The sequence below is a fragment of the Coffea arabica genome, chromosome 9c, assembly GCF_036785885.1.
Source record: "Coffea arabica cultivar ET-39 chromosome 9c, Coffea Arabica ET-39 HiFi, whole genome shotgun sequence".
NCBI classification, from domain to species: Eukaryota; Viridiplantae; Streptophyta; class Magnoliopsida; order Gentianales; family Rubiaceae; genus Coffea; species Coffea arabica.
Window position 1 is genome coordinate 18,458,037 of NC_092326.1, and position 7,798 is coordinate 18,465,834.

The 7,798-nt window shown below is 39.9% G+C and overlaps 1 long non-coding RNA gene across 1 annotated transcript; it reads right to left on the bottom strand.

Moving 5' to 3' along the window:
* Nucleotides 1-5,618: 5,618 nt before the first annotated feature.
* On the bottom strand, nucleotides 5,619-7,450 carry LOC140014023 (uncharacterized). The gene is made up of 2 exons (XR_011820882.1): nucleotides 6,736-7,450; nucleotides 5,619-5,654 (listed from the first exon to the last, which is right to left on the bottom strand). It is a non-coding gene; the product is annotated as an uncharacterized lncRNA (long non-coding RNA).
* Between the last annotated feature and the right edge of the window lie 348 nt (nucleotides 7,451-7,798).

A 7,798-nucleotide genomic window follows, 5' to 3' on the forward strand; every position in this document is an offset into this window, starting at 1 on the left:
TTTACCACACTTTATCTCCTTTACTTGGATCAATACAAGACTTGCTACATGAATTACATGAAATTGCAGGATTTTACATGTACATGACCTAAAGTCAAATGCAGAGAAATCTCATCGGCTAAAACTTGATTTGGTTTTGAAAACCTAACCTGTGGGGACGCCCAAAACCCAATGGTTATACCTCGTAATCTCGCAGCCAATCGTGAGGTCTTGGTCGGGAAAACTTGGTAAATCTTGGGACCTAAAGCTTGATCTTTTGAGATCTTACTTGGCATACTTGTATAGTATTGCCTTTACATGCTTGCTGGTTACAGATCCGAGAGGGTGAAATGATGGATGGAGGGAAGTAAGTGGAGATCTACGGATTGGAAATACCAACCCGGTTGACGGAGAGTCATCGCGGGAAGGTATACGAATGACCCTGGCAATGCAAGTGGAACTTCGATCCTGAGAGCTACCATATCCTTGAATTGTTTTTGGTTACATTTCATTGGAATTGGCAATTATTTGTACCTTCTTATTTGACCTGGTAATTGGGCTTGTTACTTGGACTATGTGATTGCATGTGTGTCCTTGGCCTCACGAGCGTTTTGCTCACCCTGTAGATTTGTTTTCCTTAACAGGATTTGGCATGGAATGATACTTGGAGGAACTCTTTTGATACCCTTCTGGCTTAGGGTTTTAATATATTTTGGGCTAGACCTCTTATCGGTTGTACTTTGGAAACCTAATATATGGTTTGGATATTTGATGTACTCGGATGTAGTTTATTTTGGGTATTGATGTATCTTTTGGGAATTTAATGTAATGATTGGATAAGCGTTATGTATATTGTTAAGTTTGGAAGTTTTTCGCACTTCCTTACTTATCTAGTATTGTTGAATGATTTTACTTTAAGCTTGAATGGAAACTGCTTGAGTCCTGGCGAGAGTTGGGCAGACATCCCGCGCATACCCTCTGGTTCGCTTAGGGAGAAGTGGGGGTGTCACAGTTGGTATCAGAGTCTAGGCTTTAGATCTTTATAGTGTGTCCTAGGCTTAAAAGTTTAGGATGCTGGACTGTGGAACTGGTTGGAAAGTTAAGTGATTGCTTGTGGGAATGAAAATTAGAACCTATGTTTGAATTAGTGGATGACAAGGAGTCTTGATCTTGTGTGATACATGTGGGATAGTATGAGATGATTAAATCCAGTTTATTTAGTATATTTGGTCCCATTTAAGCTTTTAATTTTAATTGTAAGTTACGGAAGATAACGTTGGCATTGAACCGTCTTGGGGAAGCATTATGGTGACCATGGCCATGAAGGGCCTAGGGGAGGGCTCGTTGGAGGTGTAATCCAACTCGCTGAACTAGTACTTTATGTGATTTCCAAAGGACTTACCCATGCCCGAGTAACGGAGTGTTTATAGTGGCCGATCATCGGAAGTGGCTATCTGAGGAAAATAGGGTGATTCAAGGGGATAATCGAGATCTGAGGGCAATTGCGGATGCCTAGACTACTAGAAATTCCTGAAGTGGAGATTGAGATACTTAAGGAGTGAGGAAGACAAAAGCTCCTTGTGAGAAGCTTGAAAAAGCTAAGAATCGACTTGTTGGGGTAGTGTCCGAAATTAAAGATAGAATGGATAAGTCGATGGTTGGGTGTGTTATCTTGGTTGAATAAGAGGAGAATGACAAGATACTTGATAAGGGACATTAGATTAAAACTCCTAGCGCTGGAAATGAAAATGATCCTACGGGATAGTAGAGACTTTTGGCTCCACCAATCACTAAACTCGTGATTTAGTCTACCTTAATGGTTTTGGCAAAGTGGTCGGGGTGATGCTTGCTCAAAGGCCATTGTATTTCGTGCTTTGCTTGATTATGTTTACTACCTTGTGAAACAATTGAATGTTACTCATGACATGCATGACTTTATTGTTTTATGATTTCAAATCTACGATTGGGTTGTACACATTGCAACTATTTCGGTGTCTTCCCTCTTATCCTTGTATTTGTTTGGCATGGTCAAAGTGCCACTTTTCAAACCTCATTTATGTACTCTCATTTTATATCATGTCTTTATAACTGATAAATTTATGAGTGGCCGAACAAGTGAAAAAGGATCGAGGGCGAGGGGTTAAACAACTCCCAACTCAAAGGGGACGACTATAGAATGACTGCTGGACTGAATCAAAACCCTAGAAATGAATGAAAATAATCGCGTAGTTATTGCTATTAACCAGACGATTGATGCCCTAGCACGATTAGTGGAGCACTAAAACTCTAAACCAATCAACCACCCTGGGGACCAAGAGAGATGTGAAAATGGAATGATTCTTGAAGTTCGCCTATCTAGGTTTCACGGAGAACCTAACTTCGAAATAATATGATTGATTTAAAAGGATCCAATAGGGCACTAATGAGACTAAGAGATTATGATCTCTTCTCGAACAACTTCATGGACAAGTGTTGGAGAGTGAAGTAACACATGAAAAATTTATATTAAGGAATAAGGTCCCTGCATCTGGTTGTGTTTGTACGTAATGATAGTAATCTCATGAAGACCTAAGAACTCGCGGTATTAAGCAGAGAATAGTTAAGATTTGTATTTTGGGGTAACCTATAAGTAAAAGAATGAAAGAGTATTATGACTCGAGCTTCCATTATGAATAGTTACTTATTTTGATCCTTTTATCTACCTGGCAGGCTAGCATTTGATTTAAACCAACTGGTAAGATAACAACCTTGGAAGAAATGTGTAAGGAAATGGATATTTTTTGAAATGAGGTAGAAATTCAAAGAAAATTGGCTGACTACTGGGAAGGACGGTGGAAACAAGAATATGCAGAGAAAATTGAGTTGCTACACCAGAACGTAGAACTGGAAAAGAAACACAAAGGAAATTCTCAAGCTAGTCGGGCCATCACTTCTCATATAACTTGTGTCGCGCCCCACTTTTCGAATGAGTGAATGTGTGATGTGTGGTGTGTAATGTGTGAACGTGTGCAAAGTGAAAAGTAAAAGGCCATGGGACTTAGAATGCGACGATTTGGCCAAGTGAAGTTCAAAAGGGTTTTTTGTATTAAAAATGGAGTCGCCACTTGGTATAGAGTTAGGGTGTACCAAGTCACCCAAAAATGATTTTTGTTTTTGAATAAAATAAAAAAAAAAGTAAATAAACCCTTTTTGAGAACTTTTGGGTCTACGTAACCAAAAGAGGGATCGGGGGTCACATTTGACGAAGGGGAAGGCAAGGATAAAAATCCAAGGCATCCCTTCGACCTAGCCAAGGCTAGTTGCGCGACTTAAACCAATTTTTCCTAATTTTTCTACCCAAGGTATGTATCGCGTATTGGATATGTCTATATGAATGCAAGAACCTAGACCTAGGGGTATTGGGGGAAATTTCTCTTCAAAGGTTGAGTGGTGCCAATCACATTAATTGTGAAGCCCAATAATGATCCTTTTGGAGAGGTCACACCTAAACCTAAATGACGTGAAAAATGAGTGGAATGCATGCCATGTGAAAGTGTGAGTTTGTGTGAAGTGAGAAAAATGATAAAAGTAATAAGATATAAGTGAAGGTGTGCGAATGTAGATGAAAGTACTCGTGTGCGAGTGAAGATAAAAATGCTCGTGTGCAAGTGAAGATAAAAAAGTGTTCGTGTGCAAGTGAAGATAAAAAGTGTTCGTGTGCAAGTGAAGATAAAAAAGTGTTCGTGTGCAAGTGAAGATAAAAAAGTGTTCGTGTGCAAGTGAAGGTGATAAAAAGGTGCATGTGTGCAAATGAGACAAAAGTGAAAGTGGAACGATAGAGTGGATTGAGAGTGCATGAGCCTAGGGAATTCATGCATATTGGGTACGGGGAGACCTAAATCGTGACTTGATTTTTCCTTTGATAGAGGGAATATAAGCGTGCTAAGGCTTAGAAAAAGCCACACTCGTCTATATCCCATATTTAAGGGGACTCTCACGCAAATGTACCCTATAACTAGTATGAGATGCAAAAATCCTAAAATGAGGGGAAAAGGGGCTCGAGGAGCATGCCAGATGATAAAACTAAGGAAAAATGCATGATATGTAGTGAACAAACAAATGATGTGCTAACGAGGGGAAATCCCTAAGGGTCTAGCGTTGGACTAGCCCATTCTATGAATTCCGACTAGCGTTGGACTAGCGGAAACGTACATTCATCCATTCCATTCATTCATGGCTATGAAAGCAAGTAGACATGCCAAAACACTCATAAACACATAGCACATAACATTTAGCATGCTCGACTAGATGCAAGAGCCTAATAAAGCAATTAAACATGTAGCAACAAAGACAAGCAACCAGGGGGAAGGGGAAGTGGACCAGATGCTCTCCGAGCCCTATCTATTACAAGCCAAGAGGTGTACACATACCCCATAAAACTTAAATAAAAGCAACCAAGGGGAAGGGGAAATGGACCAAATGCTCTCCGAGCCCTATCTATTACAAGCCAAGAGGTGTACACATACCCCATAAAACTTAAATAAAAGTAAAAGCAAGCAAATGCACGCAAGGAGGTAAGGAAAGCGGAGTAGGCATGCATTTCTCACGTAGCACGTTGGTTCACATAGGAGAGACAAAAAAAAAATAAATAAAAGAAGTGGTACCTCCCTTGAGTTGGAGCTCTAACGTAGTGGAATTACTAATTTACCCTCCAAAATAATAAAAAGGTCAAGGTACCAATTTATTTAAGAAAAATTAAAAGAAATGTGCAAAGCAAAGCTCACTTGACCATAAAGTCCCCAAAGTCATGACTTAAGTGAAAATTGAAACAAAGTATAGTAATTAATCAAAACAAACAAGCAATGAAGTTGCAAAAGTTAAAGCTACCAAGGACCAAATTGAGAAATTATTCAAATGGTTGGGCCATAGTGAAACAAAAGGGAACTTGGGGGGTCAAAGTGTAATTTTCAGAAGGTTTTTCATGCAGTTCATGCAACCCAACGTAAAGAAAATATTCTGCAACAAAGCAAACCAACTTGCTGCACCTTTGTACTAAATTCAGACTTGCTCACGTATTTGAACCCAAAGCACTCTTGACCCACTTTCAAATTTGAAACTAAACAACACCCAAAACAAGAACTTGACATCCGAATCAAAGGAAGAAATCATGCAAACATAAAAAATTCCAGCACGAAGGCACGAAGAAACTTTTTGCATTTTTCTGTTTTCCTTCACTCCACGGCATGCGGCATTTGACAAACCAATTGAACATGTTCCAGAAAAATATCAACTTTTGATTCAAGACACAATACACAATCCATGTTTATGGCCTACGTTTATTGCTGCAACAAACCAGAAATCCTTCCCACAACCTTCAACTAAGTTCTGAATTTGTGATAGTCAAGTTGTGCATGAACTAGGCACTAGACACAAAAACAGCAAAGGAGCAAAAACAGAATTTTCTGTATTGATGGCAGTCATCACAGTCACAAGGTTACAGGTGTAAATGGCATAACAACAACCCATTGGTGGACTATTAAGGGAAGCAAAAAAAAAAAAAACATGAAATTAACGCAGCTTTCATGCAAACGAAAGTGAGAAAAGTTCCTGCAATTTTTCCAGCCATGCTTCTTGCAATTCTTGTATTCATTCTAATGCCATTTTCCATCCAAACCAAGCTAATATTTTTACCCAAACTGCAAAACCTCGATTCCAAAACAACAAAAACACAACAGTCAGTGTCCGAAACAGACCAAGAAAGGAAAAGAGAAACGTATGAATGGGAGTAGGCGATTTTTCTGGAAAATTTTCTACTGTTGCCTCCTTGAACAGCAATGCATCAGTTTTTTCAAGACACGCACAAGCCATCTAAAAATGATGAAATGTGCGCTGCATATTGAAGAAAAAGAAAGCAACAAACAATGGACAATCACAGCAACAACCAATGAAACATACATTTGTCTCTACCTCACTATCAATGCAACCATAAAAAAAAACAGCAAAAGAAGCGTGAGGACTTGCAACAAGCAGGTATTCATTTTCCAGCGAAGATCAAACCATGATTCAAGTGTTTAAGGACTCAAACAAATTTTACTAATTTGACAGCCCAAATCGAAATGCAAGGATTTCAACTCATTGTCATTAACATCACCCAAATGTAAAGGTTTGTTTCCCGGACATTCTAAGAAGAAAACTGAACACAAAAATGCAGCAAAGGGCCTGAGCTTGAATCAGCTAATGTTTCGGCATTTACTTGGCAATGTCTTCGGCTATAACGAACCAGAAAGCTTGCAAAAAGCAACAAAAGAAAGCTTAAAACAAAGCTAAGCATTCTATACAATTAACACAAAGCTGATTATGCAAACCAAGAGAACTATATCCAGGAGGGTCCAACAGCTTTCTAAAAACTATATCAAACATTCGAACCTGTTCTCCTATAGCTTTGGACCAAAACACATAATTGTCAAACACTCCATGGTTCTAAACTTCCCATTCCAGATTCATAAGAAATGAAAGCATGGCCATGAACTTCCCCCCCCAGATGACTGAGCTTCACTATCAATTAAGTATATCAACAACAACACCAAAAGCTGGACGGACCCAAGACCATGAAACCCAAAACCTGACCACAATCCATCATTTTAAACATGTGCAATTGCGGTAGAAGCTTTAAGCCAAATAGCACAGCAAAGAGGGCAAGAAGATGCGGCAATCAATATGGTGAAGAACTGTTACATACTTGACCCTGTATACTAGGAAAAACAGCTCGAGAACTACCTCAGCTACCCCAGGATTTGTTACCAAATCCGCTGTTGGCAATGACGGTTGTTGGGCAGTGGCAATGGCGAGGAGTTGAGGTGGTGGAGTCGGCTGCAGTAGAACGCTGGCTCGGTGAAGACCTGCCTGTGATGATGGAGTCAGCGACAATGGAACGAAAGCAGCAACAACAACAGCAACGCCACCAACTTCTTCCTGCCCGACGCTTCTCTCTTTTCCAAAACTCCAGCCGCCGTTCAGTGCTCTGGTCTCTCTCTATTGCTCTCGATTCTTTCCCAGCTGTCACTCACCTCAGCCTCTCAATCTTAACCCTATCTCTTCCAACCTCACTTCCCTTTCAACCAGAAAACTCTCGCTCACTCCCAGCTCTTTTCTATCGAGCCCGTAGGTTTCTTTCCCTCCATCCTTTCCTCACTCTCGGTCCTCTCTTTGCTTTCTCCCTGAAGTTTCTTTCAATCTTTTTCTCCCTGATGTAGCCGCAACTCCCTAATCTCTCTTTTGCTCCCCCCTAGTTGTCTTTTTGTTCTAGCCGTTACCCACCTCAAAACTCTCCTCCCTCTGCTGTTTTCTTCTCACAGCCGTTCCAACTCTCCTCCCCCCAAGCTCTTCCCAGTTCTTCTCTCAAGCTCCCTGCCATCAACTATGCTTAGCTCCTTCTCCCCAAAGCCCGCAGCCTTTCTTTCTTTTTCCTTTGCTGTTTTTTCTCCCCCTAACCGAGCTCCCTCCCCTTGCGGCTACTTCTTGTTTTTCTATTTATATGGGGGCCAAAAAAACCCTAAGCTCTCGCCAATCTCTACTATATTTGCAGCCAAAGGGCTCCTGAGCCCTTACTTGCAAGCTGCGGACGAACGCAGCTTGCATGAAATTATTCCCCCTTTTTTTCTTTTTTTTTTAACACAACTTAATAACTACAGAAATGATAAAATAAAATATAAATAATAATAATAACAAAATTACAAAAACCAGGTAATAATAATAATGACAAAACAAAAAATAATTTTAAACAAAAAACTAACAACAATGGCCATTTTTAATTTTTTCAATTTTTCATTTTTCATCATCT